Source organism: Plecotus auritus (assembly GCF_963455305.1).
Source record: "Plecotus auritus genome assembly, chromosome: 1".
NCBI lineage: Eukaryota > Metazoa > Chordata > Mammalia > Chiroptera > Vespertilionidae > Plecotus > Plecotus auritus.
The window spans coordinates 115,564,115-115,585,584 of record NC_137770.1 but is presented as its reverse complement, the minus strand read 5'-3'; the positions used below and the strand labels follow the sequence as shown (position 1 = coordinate 115,585,584).

Here is a 21,470-nt window from a genome sequence, read left to right as displayed (position 1 = left end):
GAGTGGAAATTCTACAACTAGAAGGGAAGAGAAAAGCACACTGAGACTCAGAGTAGCTGCAGAAATAAAGTGCAGAGGTACGGAGGCGCACGCACGGAAAGGGCTGGCAACTGAGTACGCAACTGGCTTTCTCAATCGGGAGGGAGACAAAAGCTTCCGACTGCTCTGAACTCCAGTTCCGGGCGAGACTCTGGGGACCCAGACTCATACAGGGAGAAACTGGACTGTCTGGCAGCGGGCGAAACTCGAGGGCAGCTTTTTCTCAGAGGTGCTTGCAGCGATTACCGCGGGACACTGAGACCAAGGGACCTCTTAGGGCAGGGCTGACAGGAAGCCATTGCAGTTTGCTCTACCCTGAGATCCCGCCCCATGAAGCCATTGCACTTTGCTCCGCCCTGAGACTCCGCCCCATCCAAGCTGAGCACAGAGGCTTTTGCATATGAATGGCCTGGTACTTTGATTTCTAAACTTACCTAACAAACTGCAGCTGAGTCAGTGAGACCCAGAACATCCAAAAGAAGGCCCAAGGCCCCGCAGTAGCTTGCATTGCTTCACAGCTGGGCCTCATCTTGGCACCTCCAAAACCCAAACAAAGAAGAGGAATCTGCAAATCTCTCTGTAGCTCCTGCTGGGTGGCCTCAGGCAGAGGCTAAATTAGCACCTCCGTGGAGATCCAAGAGTCAGTGTACCCAGGGGTCAGAGTGGGACCATCCAGATTACAACTCCTCAGATCCATAAGGGACACACTCAGGGGGCAGACTCAGTGAGCACCAAGCCCCACTGAAGCAAGTCTTGTCTCATAAGGGTGTCTCCAGCACAGAAGTTCTCCCATCGTAGACACAACTGTTCCTCACAGCCAATTGGCCTAGAGGTCAATTCCTCCCAGTGATACCAACAACAATCAAGGCTTAACTACAACAAGACTGTGCACACAGCCCACAAAGGGGTGCACCCAAGAGTGTCCACTTCAGGTAACTGAGGAGGCTGAGCCACTGGGCCTACAGGACACCTAGCACACAAAGCCACTCTGTCAACACAGGGAAGCAGCCAAAATGCGGAGACAAAAAAACAGGTCACAAATGACAGAAATGGAGGAAAGCAAACTACTGGATATAGAGTTACAAGGTTTTTCAAGAAATTTCTAGAAAAGGCCGATAAATTTAGCAAGACCCTCGAGGGTATGAAAAAGGACCAACTAGAAATTAAGCATACACTGACTGAAATAAAAAATAATATACAGAGATCCAACAGCAGACTAGAGGATCACAAGAATCAAATCAAAGATTTGAAATACAAAGAAGCAAAAAACACCCAACTGGAAAAGCAAAAAGAAAAAAGAATCCAAAAATATGAAGATAGTGTAAGGAGCCTCTGGGACAACTTCAAGCGTACCAACATCAGAATTATGGGGGTGCCAGAAGAGAGAGAGCAAGATGCTGAAAACCTATTTGAAGAAATAATGACCGAAAACTTCCCCCACCTGGTGAAAGAAATAGACTTACAAGTCCAGGAAGCACAGAGAACCCCAAACAAAAAGAATCCAAAGAGGACCACACCAAGACACATCATAATTAAAATGCCAAGAGCAAAAGACAAAGAGAGAATATTAAAAGCAGCAAGAGAAAAACAGTTAGTTACCTACAGGGGAGCACCCATACAATTCAGCTGATTTCTCAACAGAAACTATGCAGGCCAGACGGGAGTGGCAAGAAATATTCAAAGTGATAAATAGCAAGAATCTACAACCACGATTACTCTACCTAGCAAAGCTATCATTCAGAATTGAAGGGCAGATAAAGAGCTTCACAGATAAGAAAAAGCTAAAGAAGTTCATCACCACCAAACCAGTATTATATGAAATGCTGAAAGGTATTCTTTAAGAAGAGGAAGAAGAATAAAAAGGTAAAGATAAAAATTATGAACAACAAATACATACCTATCAACAAGTGAATCTAAAAATCAAGTGAATACAAAATCCAATTAACAGAATAAACTGGTGAATATAATAGAATCAGGGGCATAGAAAGGGAGTGGACTGACAATTCTCAGGGGGCAAGGGGTGTGGGAATGTGGGAAGAGACTGGACAAAAATCGTACACCTATGGATGAGGACAGTGGGGTGGGGGGTAAGGGCAGGGGGTAGGGTGGGAACCGGTGGAGGGGAGCTATGGGGGGGAAAAAGAGGAACAACTGTAATAATCTGAACAATAAAGATTTAATAAAAAGAAAGAAAGCTAGGACCCATAGAGGTATTTATATAGATACATAATGACTCACCCTTATAAATCCCACACCCTGGAAGACAAGGTGAGGCACAGGACTAAAAACAGAGGAATAAATAAAAATCTGAATGACAGACAGTGAGAATACCTTGCCCCACTCTCCCTGTCCTATCCTGTCTTACACTCATATCCACGCTTGTAACCTACCAGTCAAGAGAGTGGAGAATTCCTCTCTGGAAAAAGTGAATAGCCCTACATAAAAGAATTCTGTCATTTGGAGTAAATCAACAACAAGCAAGCTGATCAGTTTAATTTGAAGCTCACTCATGCAGCTTTAAAAAAAAAATTCCATTCTTCTTCCTTTTTTTTTTTTTTTTTTTTCCCAAGAGGAAGGGAGAAGAAGAGAGAAGTTTAAACATCAAAGATGAGAGAGAATCACTGATCGGCTGCCTGCAACCCAGCTCCTGCACACCCCCCACTGGGGACCAAGCCTGCAACCCGGGCATGTGCCCTTGACTGGAATCGAACCCAGGACCCTTCAGTCCACAGGCTGATGCTCTATTCACTAAGCCAAATCAGCTAGGGCCAAGCAGCTTTTAAGGACCCCACTCCTAAGTGTGAACTAACAGCCAAGGATCTTCAGGTAGTTAAGAAAAGCCCATAACACAAAAGAGATCAATTCAAATACTTGGGGAGGGGGGCAGAGCACAAAATAGAGTTAATATGAGAAAATCAGTTCTAAAAGGGTACAATTAATAACCTCAAAGAAAAAAGGTACTGAATACATGAAATAAGAATAGGATGCAATGAAAAAGGAAGAAGAAAAGCTCTTAGAAATTAAAAAACATATCCAAGATAAGAATTTTAAAAGAAAAGACAAAGAAAGTAGAGGAAATTTCCCAGAATAGGGAAAAAAACGTCGAAGTGATGCAAAATATGAAAAATTTAAGAAAATAAGAGAATCATTCTAGACAGAACTTGGAAAACTTTGGCCTGGCTACCTGTGTTTATAAGTAAAAGTTTTATTGTAACACAACCAAGCCCGTAAGTTTAGTACTGTCTGTGGCTACGTTCACACTACAATGGCAAAGTTGAACACTTACAATAGACTGCAAAGGCTCATGAGCCTAAAATATTTACCATCTTGCCCTTTTAAAAAAATTTTGTCAATCTCTGCTTTAGGAAATGTAACCAGACTAACAGGAACATCCCAGTGAGAAAGAATTGACATAATACAAAGAAAGAAAGAATGGGAAAAAAAGTTTTTAAAAGTCCCTGAATTAAAGAACACAAGCTTTCAAAGTAAAATAACATATTACGCACCTAACAAAATGAATGAAAAAAAGGATTCACACCAAGGCACATCATTGTGACATTTTAAAACAGAAAGATATAGATCTAAAAATGTCCAAAGGAAAAAAAATATTTAGAAAGACTTGAGAAGGAATAAGAATAACATCAAACAATTTAGTAGTTTTAGGTTTGATGGAATAATTGAATCAATACCCCTCCCTCGGGAATTGACTTTCAGGGCATTTCACAAAGGACATTCCACTTGCTAAGACCATTCATTATCTTTCCCCTCAGGACTCGCCTAGAGAATTCTCTGGCTAGAGTCCTTTAAAACCTCTGACTCCCCATCCTTGGGTGCTGGTGCCATTTTTGGGCTCAGCCCATCGAGTTTTCTAGATGACCTAATAAATTCATAATTCTTTACCCCCTTTGGCCTCGTGTGTTCCTCCTTCAGCAACCCTAATAAGTAGCATTTTTAGTAATTAGAAAGACATTGCATTAAAAATTCTGAGGTAAAATTATTTCCAACCTAGAATTCTATGCTGTAATACAACAATTTTCAACCTTTTTCATCTCATGGCACACATAAACTACTAAAATTTTGCAGCATACCAAAAAATACAATTTTTACTAATCTGACAAAAAAAGATAGATGTAATTTTGATTCATTCACACAGAATGGCTATTGTTGTGTTGGCTGTTATCATTTTAAAAAACATGTATTTTTATTGATTTCAGAGAGAGGAAGGGAGAGGGAGAGAGAGAAACATCAATATGAGAATCATGGATTGGCTGTCTCCTGCACGCACCACACTGGAGATCAAGCCTGCAACTTGGGCATGTGCCCTGACTAGGAAGCGAACCCTGAATCTTCTGGTTCATGGGTCCAATGCTCAACCGCTGAGCCACACCTGCCAAGTGGCTGTTGTCACTTTTTAATTTGACAATTTAAGATAAATTAGTGCCTCTGACTAAAGAGTCAGGGAATGTATAAAAATTATGGTGGCACACGGGTTGAAAATCACTGCTCTAGCAAAATCTAGATAATAAAAGCCTAAATGACCTTTATGGCAGAACAGTGCGATATGATGTACATTGACCACCAGGGTGCAGACGCTCAATGCAAGAGCTGCCCTCTGGTGGTCAGTGCACTCCCACAGCGGGAGCGCTGCTCAGCCAGAAGCCAATTTCATGGCTGGGGAGTGCAATGGTGGTGGTGGGAGTCTCTCCTGCCTCCAAGGCAGTGCTAAGGAGCAGCGAGCTGAGGGGTAAGGAGCAGCGAGCAGGCAGGTGGTAAGGGGTGAGGGGTCCTGGACTGCAAGAGGGATGTCCTACTTCTGGCTTACGCCTGCTCCCTAAGCTAGCAGGCAGACATCCCCTGAGGGGTCCTGGGCTGCAAGAGGGCACAGGCTGGGCTGAGGGACCCTCCCCCTCAAGTGTGCGAATTTCATGCACTGGGCCTCTAGTAGAATATAAGTAAAGGGAGAAGAAACTAAACATACAATCACCAGCCCTGTCCAATGTGGCTCAGTTGCCTGGAGTGTCATCCCATATCCAGTGGTCGGCAAACTGCGGCTCGCGAGCCACATGCAGTTCTTTGATCCTTTGAGTGTGGCTCTTCCACAAAATACCACGTGCGGGTGCGCACGTACAGTGCGATTGAAACTTCGTGGCCCATGCTCAGAAGTCGGTTTTCAGCTCTCAAAAGAAATTTCCATCGTTGTACTGTTGATATTTGGCTCTGTTGACTAATGAGTTTGCCGACCACTGCCGTATACCAAAGTGTGAGGGTTCAATTCCCAGTCAGGGCACATACCCATGTTGAGGGTCAATCCCCTGTCGGGGCAAGTGCAAAAGGCAATAGACAGATGTGTCTCTCACATTGTTGTTTCTCTCTCTCTAAATTCAATAAAAACATATTATCAGGTGAGAATTTAAAAATATATAAAACATACTATCACTATATGACCTAGCAATTGCACTCTTAGACAGTTATCTCAGGAAAGAAAAGCCAATAAATGGAAATGGGGAGGGGAAACAACAGGATGAAAGCTGAGGAGCAACCATAGTTTAGACTTGAACAAAACCCCCCCAAAAGTTTTGAAAGTGAGGTCTCTAGGGGAAAAAATAAAATCAGCTAATTATTTGATATATTTGACCACTTATAAAATGAGAATTTAAAATAAATCTGACTTAGCATAGAAAGAAATAAGGATAAGCACATGGAAAACTAAGAGCAAATAAAAAAAAAAAGTAGGTCATTACCTCCAGAACAAAAAAATGGAATTAATAAGGTTTAATATATTTGATCATTTCACAGAAGCACACTTACCTCTGCAATTAAAAAAAATTACAGACATAATAATATAAACACTGACTTAGTAAAAAATGTGACATAATTATATGGGAAAAACAGAAAAAAAGGGAACTGGAGAAAGAGCATAAGATCTAAATCCTATCTACCATAAAAATTAATAAAATTTATATAAGGACTAGAATAGGCTTCCAGTCAAGATGATGGCATAGGTAAACGTGGTACTAGAATCCTCTCACAATCAAATAAAAAATACAACCAATCTTCAGAACCACCATCAGTCAGAACCACCTGAAATCTAGCTGAATGGAAGTCCTATAACTCAGAAGCCAAGTAGGGACGGGGACACGAAGGCATGGAATATGTTGGTCCCACACCCATGTGTGGCAGTTTTTAATTGGAAGGGATATCTTTGTTGTGGAAGTCACCCCTTGAGAAGTGAGGGATCCCAGCATCACATCAGCCCCCAGCCCAGGGTTGCAGTGCCTGGAAGAGAAGTCTCCATAACTTTGGGCTATAAAAACCAGTGGAGATTGTAGCTAAATGACACGGAAGCTACTGGAGTCCCAGGCAGTTCTTTTTTTCTTTTTTAATTGTTTGAAGTATTACAAATAGTAGTACATATGTCTCTTTTTTTTCCCATTAACCTCCCCCCGGCCTCCACTACCCCCCAGTACATGCCTTTACCTGCCCCCCACCCCAGTGTCTTGTATCCACTGGTTATGCTTATATGCATGCGTACAAGTCCTTCGGTTGATCTCTTACAGCGCCCCCCCGCCCCAACCTCCCCTGCCTTCCCACTCCAGGCAGTTCTTAAAGAGCCCAAGCACAGACTTACTCGGACTCACTCCCTTTGAGCTCCAGTGTTGGAGCAGAAGCTTGAAAGAAACCAGGGACATATAAGGAGGAACTAAATAGTCTGGCATCAGGGCAAGAGCTGGGGGGGGGGGGGGGGGGGCGGGGAGAGCTTTCTACCAAACAAAAGTGCTGGCAGAGGCCACTGTTCTTTGCTGAGCCTCCCCACCACAGCACTGACAGGTAGGTACCATATCTGAGTCTCCATCAACCTGGCTCATACTGTTCACCCCCACTAGTGACTCCCTGAGACCCTGCACTACCTAACTAGCAGGATAATCCAAGCCATTTCCAATGACTTTTCCATACAACTGGCCTTTCTTGCCTCATGTTTGGACTTTCCTAAAATCTTTTAAATAATGCCCTGACCGGTTTGGCTCAGTGGATAGGGCGATGGCCTGCAGACTGAAGGGTCCCGGGTTCGGTTCCAGTCAAGGGCATGTACCTTGGTTGCGGGCACATCCCCAGTGGGGGGGTGTGCAGGAGGCAGCTGATTGATGTTTTTCTCTCATCGATGTTTCTAACTCTCTGTCACTCTCCCTTCCTCTCTGTAAAAAAATCAATAAAATATATTTTAAAAATAAATAAATACAAAATAAAACAAAATAAAATCTCTTAAACAAGCAGCAGCTGGCATCAGCATGCTCTGTACCCCTTGCTAAGTGGTGCCAGGCCGAGCACTAGCAGAAGCTCACCTTGGTTCACAGCTTGGCCTCTCCTGGGCACCTTCAAGCCCAGCACAAGTAGCAGCCATCTGCAGATGGCTCTGTAGATCATGCAGGGGAAACCCAGGCACATCACAGGCAGTGGCTGACACTATTTTTTTTTTTTAAAGATTTCTTTCTTTTTTTAAAAAAATATATTTTATTGATTTCTTACAGAGAGGAAAAGAGAGGGACAGAGAGTTAGAAACATCGATGAGAGAAAAACCAAGATGGTGGCATAGGAAAGCACCTAAACTGCTGCCTCGCACAACAATTTCAAAACTACAACTAAAAGACAGAACGGACACCATCCAGAACCATAGGAAAGCTGGCTGAGTGAAAATTCTACAACTAGAAGGAAAGAGAAAAGCTCACAGAGAATTGGAGGTACGGCAAAGGGTCTTGGTGCGCGCAGAGAGGAAGGGCGGCTGAGAGCCTGGCTGACTTTCTCTGGCGGGAGGGGAAAGGAAGCCCCCGACTGCACTTAACCCCAGTTTCAACTGCACTGAACCCCAGTTCCGGGCGAAACCCCGTGGACCCAGGCTCATACAGGGGGAGTCTGGACTGTCAGGTAGAGAGAAAGGCACCCGGAGACTCGGAGACCTGGCGGAGAACCGGGGGAGCCCCGGCGCGCAGGGGTCTGGAAGCGCGCGCACCACTGTGCACAAAGGCTGTGGAGGTTGCCACAGGCTTTCCCTAGCAGAGGAGTCAGAAACTCCTGACTGCACTGAACCCCAGTTCTGACTGCACTGAACCCCAGTTCCAGGCGTGACCCTTGGGATCCACGCTCTTGCGGGGGGATTCTGGACTCTCGGACGGAGACTCGGGAGCCGGGGAAGGCAGAGGTCTGGAGGCGCGCACGCCAGTGTGCACAAAGACTGCGGAGGTTGCCACAGGCTTTCCCTAGTGGAAGGGAGTCAGAAGCTCCTGACTGCACTGAGCCCCAGTTCTGACAGCACTGAACCCCAGTTCCAGGCGAGACCCTGGGGATCCACGCTCTTGCGGGGAGGATCTGGACTCTCGGACGGAGACTCGGGAGCCGGGGAAGGCAGAGGTCTGGAGGCTTGCGCGCACAAGGGCAAGGCTGACGGGAAGCCAAGACTGTCTGCTCCGCCCTGAGACTCCACCCCATCCAAGCTGAGCACAGAGGCTTTTACAATTTTGCAAGTCTAATCCTATAAGGCTGTCTCCAACACCGAACTTATCCCAGCGTACACACAGCTGATCATCACAGCCAACTGGCCAGGAGGTCAATTCCTCCCAGTGATACCAACAACAATCAAGACTTAACTACAACAAGGCTGTACACACAGTCCACAAAGGGGTGCATCAAGAGTGTCCACCTCAGCCGAAACCGGTTTGGCTCAGTGGATAGAGCGTCAGCCTGCGGACTGAAAGGTCCCAGGTTCGATTCCAGTCAAGGGCACGTACCTTGGTTGCGGGCACATCCCCAGTGGGGAGTGTGCAGGAGGCAGCTGATCGATGTTTCTCTCTCATCGATGTTTCTAACTCTCTATCCCTCTCCCTTCCTCTCTGTAAAATATCAATAAAATATATTTTTTTAAAAAGAGTGTCCACCTCAGGTTAACTGGGGAGGCTGACCCACTGGGCCATATAGGAAACCTAGCACACAAAGCTACCCTACCAACTCAGGGAAGCAGTGAAAATGCGGCGACAAAGAAACAGATCATAAATGAAAGAAATGGAGGAAAACAAACGACTGGATATAGAATTCAAAACCACGGTTATAAGTCTTTTCAAGAATATCCTAGAAAAGGCCAATAAATATAACGAGACCCTCAAAGATATGAAAAAGGACCAACTAGAAATTAAGCATACACTGACTGAAATAAAAAATAATATACAGAGATCCAACAGCAGACTAGAGGATCACAAGAATCAAATCAAAGATTTGAAATACAAAGAAGCAAAAAACACCCAACTGGAAAAGCAAAAAGAAAAAAAAATCCAAAAAGTTGAAGAGAGTGTAAGGAGCCTCTGGGACAACTTCAAGCGTACCAACATCAGAATTATGGAGGTGCCAGAAGAAGAGAGAGAGCAAGATACTGAAAATCTATTTGAAGAAATAATGACTGAAAACTTCCCCCACCTGGTGAAAGAAATAGACTTACAAGTCCAGGAAGCGCACAGAACCCCAAACAAAAGGAATCCAAAAAGGACCACACCAAGACACATCATAATTAAAATGCCAAGAGCAAAAGACTAAGAGAGAATATTAAAAGCAGCAAGAGAAAAACAGTTAATTACCTACAAGGGAGCACTACTATTGTCAGCTGATTTCTCAACAGAAACTATGCAGGCCAGACGGGAGTGGCAAGAAATGTTCAAAGTGATGAATAGCAAGAACCTACAACCAAGATTACTCTACCCAGCAAAGCTATCATTCAGAATTGAAGGGCAGATAAAGAGCTTCACAGATAAGAAAAAGCTAAAGGAGTTCATCACCACCAAACCAGTATTATATGAAATGCTGAAAGGTATTCTTAAAGAAGAGGAAGAAGAATAAAAAGGTAAAGAGAAAAATTATGAACAACAAATACATACCTATCAACAAGTGAACCTAAAAACCAAGTGAATTAAAAACCTGAGGAACAGAATAATCTGGTGAATACAATAGAATCAGAGGCATAGAAAGGGAGTGGTCTGATAATTCTCAGGGGGAAAGGGGTATGGGGGCGTTCAGGAAGAGCCTGGACAAAAATCATACACCTATGGATGAGGACAGTGGTGGGGAGGTAAGGGCAGAAGGTGGGGTGGGAACCGGGTGGAGGGGAGCTTTGGGTGGAAAAAGGAGAAACAATTGTAATAATCTGAATAAAGATCTATTAAAAAAAAAAAAAAGAAACATTGATGAGAGAGAAACATCGATCAGCTGCCCCCTGCACACCCCCTACTGGGGATGTGCCTGCAACCAAGGTACATACCCTGGACCAGAATTGAACCCGGGACTCTTCAGTCCACAGGCTGATGCTCTATCCACTGAGTCCACCCAGTCATGGCAGTGGCTGACTTTTTACCTCCTAGGAGGCTCCAGAGCCAGTGTACCCATTGAACAACTTCAGACCGCGCTGGATTATAACCCTACCACCTCCACAAGCAACATACTTAAGGGGTGGACTGACTGAGCACCAAAGCCCCACTGAAGCAAGTCCTGCTCTGTAGGGTTGACACCTGCACAGCCTGGGGAATCAATCCTTCCCAGTGATGCCAATAGCAATCAAGGCTCAACTACAATAGGACATGGTACACAACCCACACAGGGGTGCAACTGGAACGCCCAGCTCAGGTGACTGGGGAGGCTGTGCCTGGACCCTACAGAACACCTACTACACAAGGTCACTCTATCAAGTCCAGGAGACATAGCAGTTCTACCTAATACACAGAAATGAACACAGGGAAGTAGCCAAAACATGGAGACAATGAAACATATTGCAAATGAAAGAACAGGAGAAATCTCCTGAAAAAAAAGAACTAAATGAAATGGAAGCAAGCAAACTACTAGATACAGAGTTCAAAACAATGGTTATAAAGATGCTCAAGGAACTTAATGAGAACTTCAGGGAACTTAGTGAGAACTTCAACAGCCTGAAAAAAGACTTACGAACCATAAAAAGCAACCAGTCATAAATGGAGGATTCACTAATTGAAATGAGGAATAAATTATAGGGCATCAACAGTAGGGTAGCAGACACTGAGAATCAAATCAGTGATTTAGAATGTGAGAAAGCACCAAAAAAAAAAAAAAAATCAGCAAAATGAAAAAAAGTACCCAAAAATATGAAGCCTCTGGAACAATTTCAAGTATACCAACATTCACATCATGGGGGTTCCAGAAGAAGAAGAGAGAGAGCAAGAAATTGGAAGACCTATTTGTAAAAATAATGACAGAAAACTTCTCTTACCTGATGAAAGAGACATACAATTTCAGGAAGCACAGAAAGTCCCAAACAAGACGAACCAAAAGAGGCCCACACCAAGCCACATCATAATTAAAATGCCAAAGGTTAAAAACCAAGAAATAATCTTGAAAGCACCAAGAAAAAGGCAGTTTGTTACCTAAAATTGAGTTCCCATAAGCTGACTCCTCAGCAGAAACTTTGCAGGCTAGAAAGGATTGGCAAGAAATAATTCAAATTGATGAAAAACAAGGACCTACAACCAAGATTACTCTACCCAGCAAAGTTATCATTTAGAATTGAAAGTCAGATAAAGGGCTTCCCAGCCAAGAAAAAGCTAAAGGAGTACATCACCACCAAACTAGTATTACATGAAATGTTAAAGGGTCTTCTTTAAGAAAAATTAGGGAAAAAAGGATAAAAAATATGAACAATAAAATGGCAATACATACATATCCATCAACAATTGAATCTAAAAATCAAAATAAACAAACAAGCAGAACTGAAACAGACTCATAGATACAGAGAACATTTTGACAGTTGCCAGATGGGAGGGTGTTGGGTGCATGGCTGAAAACAGTGAAGGGATTAAGAAGTATAAATTGATAGTAACAATAGTCATGGGGATGTAAAGTACAGGGAATGCATTTTTTTAAAAATATATTTTATTGATATTTCACAGAGAGGAAGGGGGAGGGATAGAGAGCTAGAAACATCGATGAGAGAGAAACATCGATCAGCTGCCTCCTGCACACCTCCCACTGTGGATGTGCCCGCAACCAAGGTACATGCCCTTGACCGGAATCGAACCTGGGACCTTTCAGTCCGCAGGCCGACACTCTATCCACTGAGCCAAACCTGTTTCGGCAGGGAATGTAGTTAATAATGTTCTAATAAGTAGGAATGGTGTCAAATGGATATGAGATTTTTGGGGATGATCACTTAGTAAGTTTTATAATGTCTAATTATGGGATGCACACCTGAAAATAATATTATATTGTAAGTCAACTGTAATTGAAAAATTAAAAAAATGATTTTTAAAAAGTTATATAATTATTTTACTTAGACATATGGAAGAAATACCAGAAGAACCAGCTACAAGAGTTGAAAATGGATGACTAGAAAAGTGGAACTGAGATTAGGAAGGAGACTGCTGTGGGTTTTTTTAATCATTATTACTAGTGGCCCGGTGCATGGATTCATGCACATTGAAAGGAAATTAATTAGAAGAAATATTTTAATATTGTTATTCGCCCTTTCTCTATAATAGAAATGTCAACCAAATTCATGATCGACAATGACAGATAGAAACACATGTGTGCGACTGGCGCCAGTGAGAGCTTTATATGTATCGCGTATGTGTGAGGCAACTTAGCCTTTTATAGATATAGAATAAACTTGCTTAATTAGACCTGCTTTCTGATGTAGCTAAACTTTTTCCAGCCCAGTGAAGCACCCCAACTTCTCTTTTAGGTAACTGTCAGCAACACAGCAGTAAATATCAGCAAGAAGCAGATTATTATTGTTGACTAGAGGCCCAGTGTATGAAATTCGTGCACTGTGGGGAGGGTCCCCTCGGCCTGGCCTGCACCCTCTCACAGTCTGGAACCCCTCAGGAGATGTCCACCTGCCAGCAGTCAGACATCCCTCTTGCAGTCCAGGGCTCTCGCAGTTCAGGACCCCTCGCTCCTTACCGCCTGCCTTTTAGAGAGGCTCCCACCACCACTGTGCTCACCAGCCGTGAGCCCAGCTTCTGGCTGAGTAGCGTTCCCCCTGTGGGAGTGCACTGACCACTAGGGGGCAGCTCCTGCATTGAGCGTCTGCCCCCTGGTGGTCAGTGCATGTCATAGCGACCGGTCATTCTGCCGATTGTTTTGCCGTTCAATCAATTTGCATATTAGGGTTTTATTATGTAGGATCATGCAGGGAGAACAAAGGGTACAATATTTAACTGCAGCAGTGTTCGGCTATATTCTGCACAGTGAGAAAACCTGAAGTCATGTTCAAGGTCCACCATTACTTACTTCTTTTCAGTAGGGTCAATTTCTAAGTTTTCTAAATCTCTGTTTTCCAGCTAATGAAAAGAAAATAAGATTCCACCGAGTCTCTTATCTACCTATTCCAGGACTTCTGTGAGGATCAAATGAGATGAGGCACAGGAAAATGCTTCACAGACATTTGGTTAAAGTATGAAATGTTTGCACTTGACTATAAAGCAGGTCATGTTCCTGGGCCGAAGAAACTCCAAGGAGGCTAGTCGCTAGGAAGAGGAAGCGGGCATTGCTACGTGACATCATTACCGGGCACCCACAGCCACCACTTCCAGGCTGGGCTGGGCTGTGGGCCGCATTCTGCACCATGGGGTCTTGGCAGCATCAGCTGCGATTTGGTGGGCTGTTGCTCCGGGGTGGTGGCAGGGCCTGTGTCCCACTTGGGGAAAGCCAAGTGTTGCTTTGTGGGCTCCAAGTCCATAGTGCCGTTTATTGTTAAATGGCCTGTCGCTAGGGAGAGGAAGCCAGGCATTGCTACATGACGCCATTACCCAGGGCCCACAGCCACCGTTTCCAGGCTGGGCTGGGCTGTGGGCCGCATTTTGCACCATGGGATCTTGGTAGCATTGGCTACAATTTGGTGGGCTGTTGCTCTGGGGTGGTGGCGGGGCCTGTGTCCCACTTGAGGGAAGGTGAGTGTTGCTTTGTGGGTGCCATCTTCATGATGCCATTTCTCTGTGTGCGTCACAGCAGCTCCTGCATTGAGCATCTGCCCCCTGGTGGTCAGTGCGTGTCATAGCGACCAGTCGGATGGTCAGACACTTTGCATATTAGCCTTATATATATATAGATTGATTTAAGAGAGAGAGAGAGGCATATCGATTTGTTGTTCCACTTATTTATGCATTTTATTGGCTGATTCTTGTATGTGCCCTGACAGGAAATCAAACCTGCAATCTTGGTGTATCAGGAAATGCCCTAACCAACTGCGCTACTTGGCCAGGGCTAAGATTGCTCTTTATATTGTTACTGCTTTTTTTTCTTTGGTAGTATTTAGTTTTGAAAAATGTTATGTGCATGTATTTTTATTAAAAGCAAAAAAAAAATTAATTACTATAATATTAAAAGCGTAATATGCTAATTAGACCGGACATCCTTTGGCATGAAACCGGGGCTGCAAGGGAAGCCTGGGTCCCGGATGCCTGCCAGTGGCCGGAGGGAAGCCCAGGTCCTGGGTGCCTGCTGGCGGCTGGAGGGAAGCCCGGGTCCTGGGTGCCAGAGGGAAGCCAATGCCGGCAGCTGGGGGAAGGAAGGCCTACTCTTGCACAAATTTCGTGCATCAGGCCTCTAGTATAAAATAATACCCTATATTGTTCATGGGTACAAACACATATGTAACAGTATAAACAAAATGGACTGGAAAGAAGCATGCCATATTCATACTAGTGGCTACTTCTGGGAGTCAGAACTTATGGTGAACAATATAAGGCATTTCAACTTCATGACATTTTCTTTCATATAATAAAAAAATGACAAAACAAATTTAACAAAATATTAAAAATTGGCAGTATCAATTCTGATAATGGGAACATAGTTGCCTGTCATTTTATACTGTACTTTCCCATATTTTAAAAAACTCCTTCTTCCCCCACAAATAAGCCCAGCTAACATTTTACAAAGTTCCAAAGAAAATCCAATACAGGTACTAGAGTAATTATATATACATAGCTTCCCCCACCCCAAATCAACCTAATCCTTATACATTATACAGAAATTCATAGATTGAAAATGGAAGTGTAAAATATAAAACCATAAAATTTTTAGGAAAGGAAAACCCTAGCTGGATGACTACGTTGGTTGGAGTCTCGACCCATACACCAAAAGGTTGCAGGTTTGATTGATGTCTCTCTCTCACATCCATGTTATTGTTTTTTTTCTCTCTCTCTCTCTTCCTATCTCTCTAAAAATCAATGAAAACATATCCTCAAGTGAAGGTTAATTTAAAAAAAAAAAGAGGAGAAAATCTTTGGAATCTAGGACTAGGCTAAGTATTCTTATACTTGGTGCCAAGAGCGTGATCCATAATAGGTAAAACTCAGAAAAAGGACTTCATCAAAATAAAAATGTTTGCTTTCCAAGAGACCCTGTGAAGAGGATGAAAAGACAAGCTACAGACTACAAGAAAATACTCCCAAACCATATATCCAACAAAGAATCAAAATCTTATATAATAAAGAGGTAATATGCAAATTGACTTTCACTCCAACACACAAGATGGCCACTTCCATGTGGACACAAGATGGCTGGCAGGGGAGGGCAGTTGTGGGCGATCAGGCCAGCAGGGGGTGGGGGGGGACCAGGCCTGAAAGGGAGGGCAGTTGGGGGTGATCGGGCCAGCAGGGGAAAGCAGTTGGGGGGGACCCAGGCCTGCAGAGGAAGGCAGTTGGGGGTGACAAGGCCTGCAGGAAAGGACAGTTAGGGGCGACCAGGCCTGCTGGGGAGGACAGTTAGGGGCAATCGGGCTGGCAAGGAGTGAAGTTAGGGGTGACCAGGCCTGCAGGGGAGGGCAGTTGGGGTGACCAGGCCTGCAGGGGAGGACAATTGGGGGCGATGAGGCCTGCAGGGGAGGGCAGTTGGGAGAGACCAGGCCTGCAGGGGAGGACAGTTAGGGGTGACCAGGCTGGCAGGGGGAGGGCAGTTAGGGGTGACCAGGCCTGCAGGGGAGGGCAGTTAGGGGCAATTGGGCCAGCAGGGGAGCAGTTAGGCGTTGATCAGGCTGGCAGTGGAGTGGTTAAGGGCAATCAGGCAGGCAGGCGAGCAGTTGGGAGCAAGCAGTCCTGGATTTTGAGAGGGATGTCCAACTGCCCGTTTAATCAGGCCTAAACGGGCAGTTGGACATCCCTTGAGGGGTCCCAGATTGGAGAGGGTGCAGGCTGGCTGAGGGACAGATGGCCCCCTAGCCCCCGTGCATGAATTTCATGCACCGGGCCTCTAGTCTAGAATAAAGAACTTTCAAATATCAATAGGTTTTCTTTTAATCCTCACTTGAGGATATCTTTTTCATTGATTTTGAGAGAGAGAGACCTCTACGTGAGAGAACCATCCATTGGTTGCCTTCTGTACACACTCCAACCGGGGACTGAACCTGTAACCCAGGTATGTGCCCTATCTGGAATATCACACCTGCCACCTTTCAGTGTACGGGGGTAACACTCCAACCAACTGAGATACACCAATCAGGGCTCTCAATTTTTTTAAAAAAATACAAGTAGAAAATAGGTAAAAGCCATGAAAAGACATTTTACAAAAAGAATATACAGATGGCAAATAAGCACATGAAGAGATTTTCATTAACTATTAGGCAAGTGTAAATTAAAACCACAATGGGATCTCATTATACACCTATCAGAAGAGCTAAAATAAAAAACTGTGACATTGAATGCTGGTGAGGATGCAAAGAATATGGATCCCTCATACATTGCTAGTGGGTATGCAGAATGGTACAACCACTCTGGAAAACAGCTAGGCAGTTTCTCATAAAACTAAACATAAAATTACCATATGACTAGCAATTGCACTCTTGCACATTTATTTCAGAGAAATGGAGACTTATGTTTACACAAAACCTAGATAAAAATATTCATAACAGCTTTATTTTCATTTTTTTGTTAATCCTTAACCAAGGATATTTTTTCCATTGATTTCTAAAGAGAGTTGAAGGGAGGGTGGTGCGGTTGGGGGGGGAGGAAGGGAAAGAGGAAGAGAGAGAAACATCAATGTGAAAGAGACAGACTGACTGGCCACCTCCTGCACACATCCCAACAAGGGCCTAGGATTTTATCTACAATACCCTTGAATGGGAATCAAACCCACGACCTTTCGGTGCACGGATCAATGCTCCAACCGGCCAGAGCCATAACAGCTTTAGTTGTAATAGCCAGAATCTGGAAACAACCCAGATGTCCTTCAATAGATGAATGGTTAAACCAAAATAATAATAATAATAAACAAATTAATAATAATAACAATAATACTCAGCAATAAAAATGCACCAACTATTAAAACATGACAATTTAGGTGAATCATTAGTATACTGTACTGAATGGAGAAAGGTTAAATACAGTATGATTCCATTTATATAGTAACATTCTTGAAATTACAAAATTATAGTAATGGAGAATAGATTAGTGGTTGCAGGGATTAGGGATGGGGAGGGGTGGGACAGCTGTATGTGGTAATGGGATTCTTTTGTATCTTTTCCTGTGGTGATGGATACACAAACCTATGTGTATAATAAAAGTTACAAATACACACAAACACAAAACCCGGGAAGATCTGAAATAAGACTGATAGATTATATCAATGTTAAGATCTGGTTCTAATACTTTGCTATGATTTTGTACTATGATGTTACCATGGGAAAACTGTGGAAAGGTACATGTGATCTCTCTGTATCATTTCTTAAAACTGCATGTGAATCTATAATTATTTCATAATACAAGTTAAATTTAAAAACATCTTTTTTAAAAATAATGTGTAAGGGGAAGAAAAAAAAAGAGAAAGTCTTGGTCCATGGGCATCCTGGACAACAGTGAGAACCTTGATATCTACGCCATAAGCTAGAATTCCAAGGCAGAGTCTGGAGCTTGATGTAAGACAGAGGTCTGGATTTGATGAAGATTCTGGGTTCTAGTTCCTGAAGTAGGGGGCTCATTCATCCAATAAAGAGGCAAGATTAGGCCCTGGCTGGTGTTTCTCAGTGGTTAGAGCATTGGCCTGCTCACTGGAGGGTCGTGGGTTTGATTTCTGGTAAAGGGCACATATCTTGGGTTGCAGGTTTGATCACCCGCCCCAGTCAGAAAAAATATCCTCTGGTGAGAATTAACAAAACAAAACAAAAAGAAGCAAGATTATGATGTCCTTCCATAGGATTGGGATGTGTTTTCTAATTATAATATAACTAGAGGCCCGGTGCATGAAAATTCATGCACTGGAGGGGGCGGGGGTCCCTCAGCTCAGCCTGCTCCCTCTCACAGTCCGGGAGCCTTCAGGGGCAGGAGGCGATCAGGGGAAGGTGACGCCCTATCACACCTCTGCTGCTGCCACTGCCGGCAGCGCAAGCCTCGGCCAACCATGGTTACCTGAGCCTCAGGCGGCCCTGGGCGGCTGGACAGCCGCCATCCGAGGCTTGCCTGTGCTTCGGACCAGCCCTGGGTGGCTGGGGGCCTGAGGGGACTGGGCACCACCATCTTGTGGCTGTGGGCGCCACCATTTTTGAGGGTGTGGCAGTCAGTTAGCATATTCCCTCCTTATTGGCTGTGGGTGCCACCATCTTTGTAAGGGCGTGATGGTCCATTAGCATATTCCCTCTTTATTAGATAGGATAGCTGTTTTGGTTGGTGCCAAGAGAATAATTCAAACCTGCTTTTTTCTTTTTTGGTTTTTAATCCTCACTTGAGGAATTGCTTAGAGAAAGGAAGGGAGGAAGGAAGGAAGAAAGGGAAAAAGGAAGAGAGGAAGGAAAAGAGAGAGAGAGACACAGAGAGAAACATCAATGTATGTGGATCAAACCTGCAACCCAGGCATGTGCCCTAACTGGGAATCAAGCCCAGCAACTTTTTGGTGCACAGGACACTCAAACAGCCTAGCCAGTCTGGCTGACCAAACCTGTGATTTGAATGGGGGGAACAGGGTAATGGTAGAAATAACATCTCAAGGATCCCACAGCAGAAGCACTAGAACAAGTCAAGAATCCACAGAACAAGTGTGCATCCTCTTATAGTAGCACAGAGCTCCTCCCTGCTCCACAACATAACTCTGATTCAAAACTACAGGGGGGCCCTAACCGGTTTGGCTCAGTGGATAGAGCGTCGGCCTACGGACTCACGGGTCCCAGGTTTGATTCCAGTCAAGGGTATGTACCTTGGTTGCGGGCACATACCCAGTGGGGAGTGTGCAGGAAGTAGCTGATCGATGTTTCTCTCTCATCGATGTTTCTAACTCTCTGTCCCTCTCCCCTCCTCTCTGTAAAAAATCAATAAAATATATTAAAAAAAAAAAAACTACAGGGGGGGAAACTGGTTGGGAAAAATACTGGATACATATAAGGACCTTGAACTGTTAGGGAAGAAACAAGGGCAATGTGGGAGAAAAGAATACTCCTCCCAACTTGATATATGTGCTTTCCTTTTTCTTCTCTTACTTTCCTTGCATTCTTGATCTGCTTATTGACTTTTTTCTTCATCACTTCTCTCTTACTTCTTTACCTGTTTCCTAACTCATTATTTTCCTCTTTTCTCTTGTTAAAAGGCTCTCTCCCTGCATCTTCTTTACAGCACACACTAAGCAGGACAGGAATTACAACGGGGAAGATGTACTCACAGAATCATGGATTCCTAAAACATTTAAGTTAGACAATACATGGACATCAGAGTCTAACATCACAGGAAAACTGAAGTACAGAAGTGGAAAATAACGTGTGTAAGTCACAGAGGGGATTTTTGGCTAAGATGGAATTTAAGCCTGGGTGGGACCCACTGGGACAACTTTGCCAATTTCTAGAGCTCAGCTTGGAGAGAGAGAAATTTCTGCTGCAGCCAATGAAAACATGGTAATATAAATGAGAGCAATACTAAGAGAAATGATCTATGCTCTGTTGCCACAACAGTTATCAAGTAGCTCTGAATCAGTTATAATCTAACCTGGTGGTTTTGTAGTACTGTTTGGGTTGAAGGAAAATCACATAGGCTAAATTTCTAAGAGGCAACTCTTCTCTTACTGTGAATCATTTTGTTGTTGTTTTTTGTCTGTTTTGTTTTCTCTTTTCAGAGGCCATTTACAGTCCCTTTCTTCTTGCTGCTCTTGCCAACTCTGACACCAATGCAAACTAAGTTCTTTCATAATTCTAAATATCAAATTTGCAAAGTACAACTGAGTAGTGTATGAAGGAACAAGCAGCGATAAAGAAAATAAAGCAGTGCAGTTTTCTATATTTCTTGTGGTTTTTTTTTGAAAAATCCTTATTGTTGTTAAAATATATTTTGCTGGCAGATATTTCAACTACTTTGTATTTTTCTGGAATACAGATGCTTAGAGAAACAGCTTAATTGTAAGGCTGGTGGTTGGTGTCCTTAGAGTCACAACTGTAGAGGATTTCTGAGGCTGCACTCCCTGAGATACAACTTGAAGTGATTGGAAGTCAGAAACACAGGCATTTCCTCACAAACTAGGGATTATTTTTCTGCCTTCACAAAGCAATGTAGAACATTTACTTGGTTTTAGAGCTGGAGTTACTAGAGATACTCTCAAGACAGAGGAATATTTTTAAAACTGAATCTTTGAATCCTTACATGGAAATGGAAAACATGAGGTACTGCATTCTGTCACCGTATCAGTCAGTGCATCAGTACTTATGCTTCTTGAAAGCAAAGAACAAGAGAGAATGGAAAACTGAGCATTGGCTGTGTAGGCTTGGTATCCATGGAGCACGCTATGAGGCTGCTGTTAGGGTAACTAGAAATCAGGCACAAGGAAGAAAAGAAATAGCACAAATGAGAAGAAGCTCTGAGACTAGGTTGATCCTTTACGGTATGTGGGAACCGGGAATGTCCACAGTTATGACTTGTTAGACAAAGGTAGGTGGTATGAGAGAAAAGGAAAATTAGAATTTCAAATAGAAAATATATATAGCTATGAGTTTTGTAAAATCCGTTCTTTTGTAGAAAACATGACACATAAACTTACTTTGACTTAATATGGCGTCTAGAGATGTGGCTACTGCTTTCTGAGGGAAAACTCCAAATAGCTTTCCTTTTGAGCATAAGTAGAAGAAAGACTCATGTGGAAATATATTCAGCTACTTGTTTACCTTGATCTCAGTTAATTATTATTAAAAATCCTAGCCCTCCTTCCCCTTCTTGCCAGGAGGCCAAAATACATGTTGACTTAAGAATGTCTCTGCCCTGGCCGGTTGCACAATGGTTAGAGCATCGGCCCTTGGACCAGAGGATTGGGGGTTTGATTCCAGGTCAAGGGCACATACCTCAGTTGCGGGTTCAATCCCTAGCCCGGTTGGGGTGCATGCCGGAGGCACCCAACTGATGCGTCGTTCTTTCTCTCTCTCCGTCCCCCCTCCCTTCTACTCTATCTGAAAATCAATGGAAAAATATATCCTT

At 43.6% G+C, this 21,470-nt stretch overlaps 1 protein-coding gene across 3 annotated transcripts in view; it reads right to left on the bottom strand.

The window, feature by feature from the left end:
- The window catches only part of PTPN9 (protein tyrosine phosphatase non-receptor type 9), a 163,466-nt gene that overhangs the window by 16,532 nt on the left and 125,464 nt on the right, over positions 1–21,470 (bottom strand). The window lies entirely within an intron of this gene.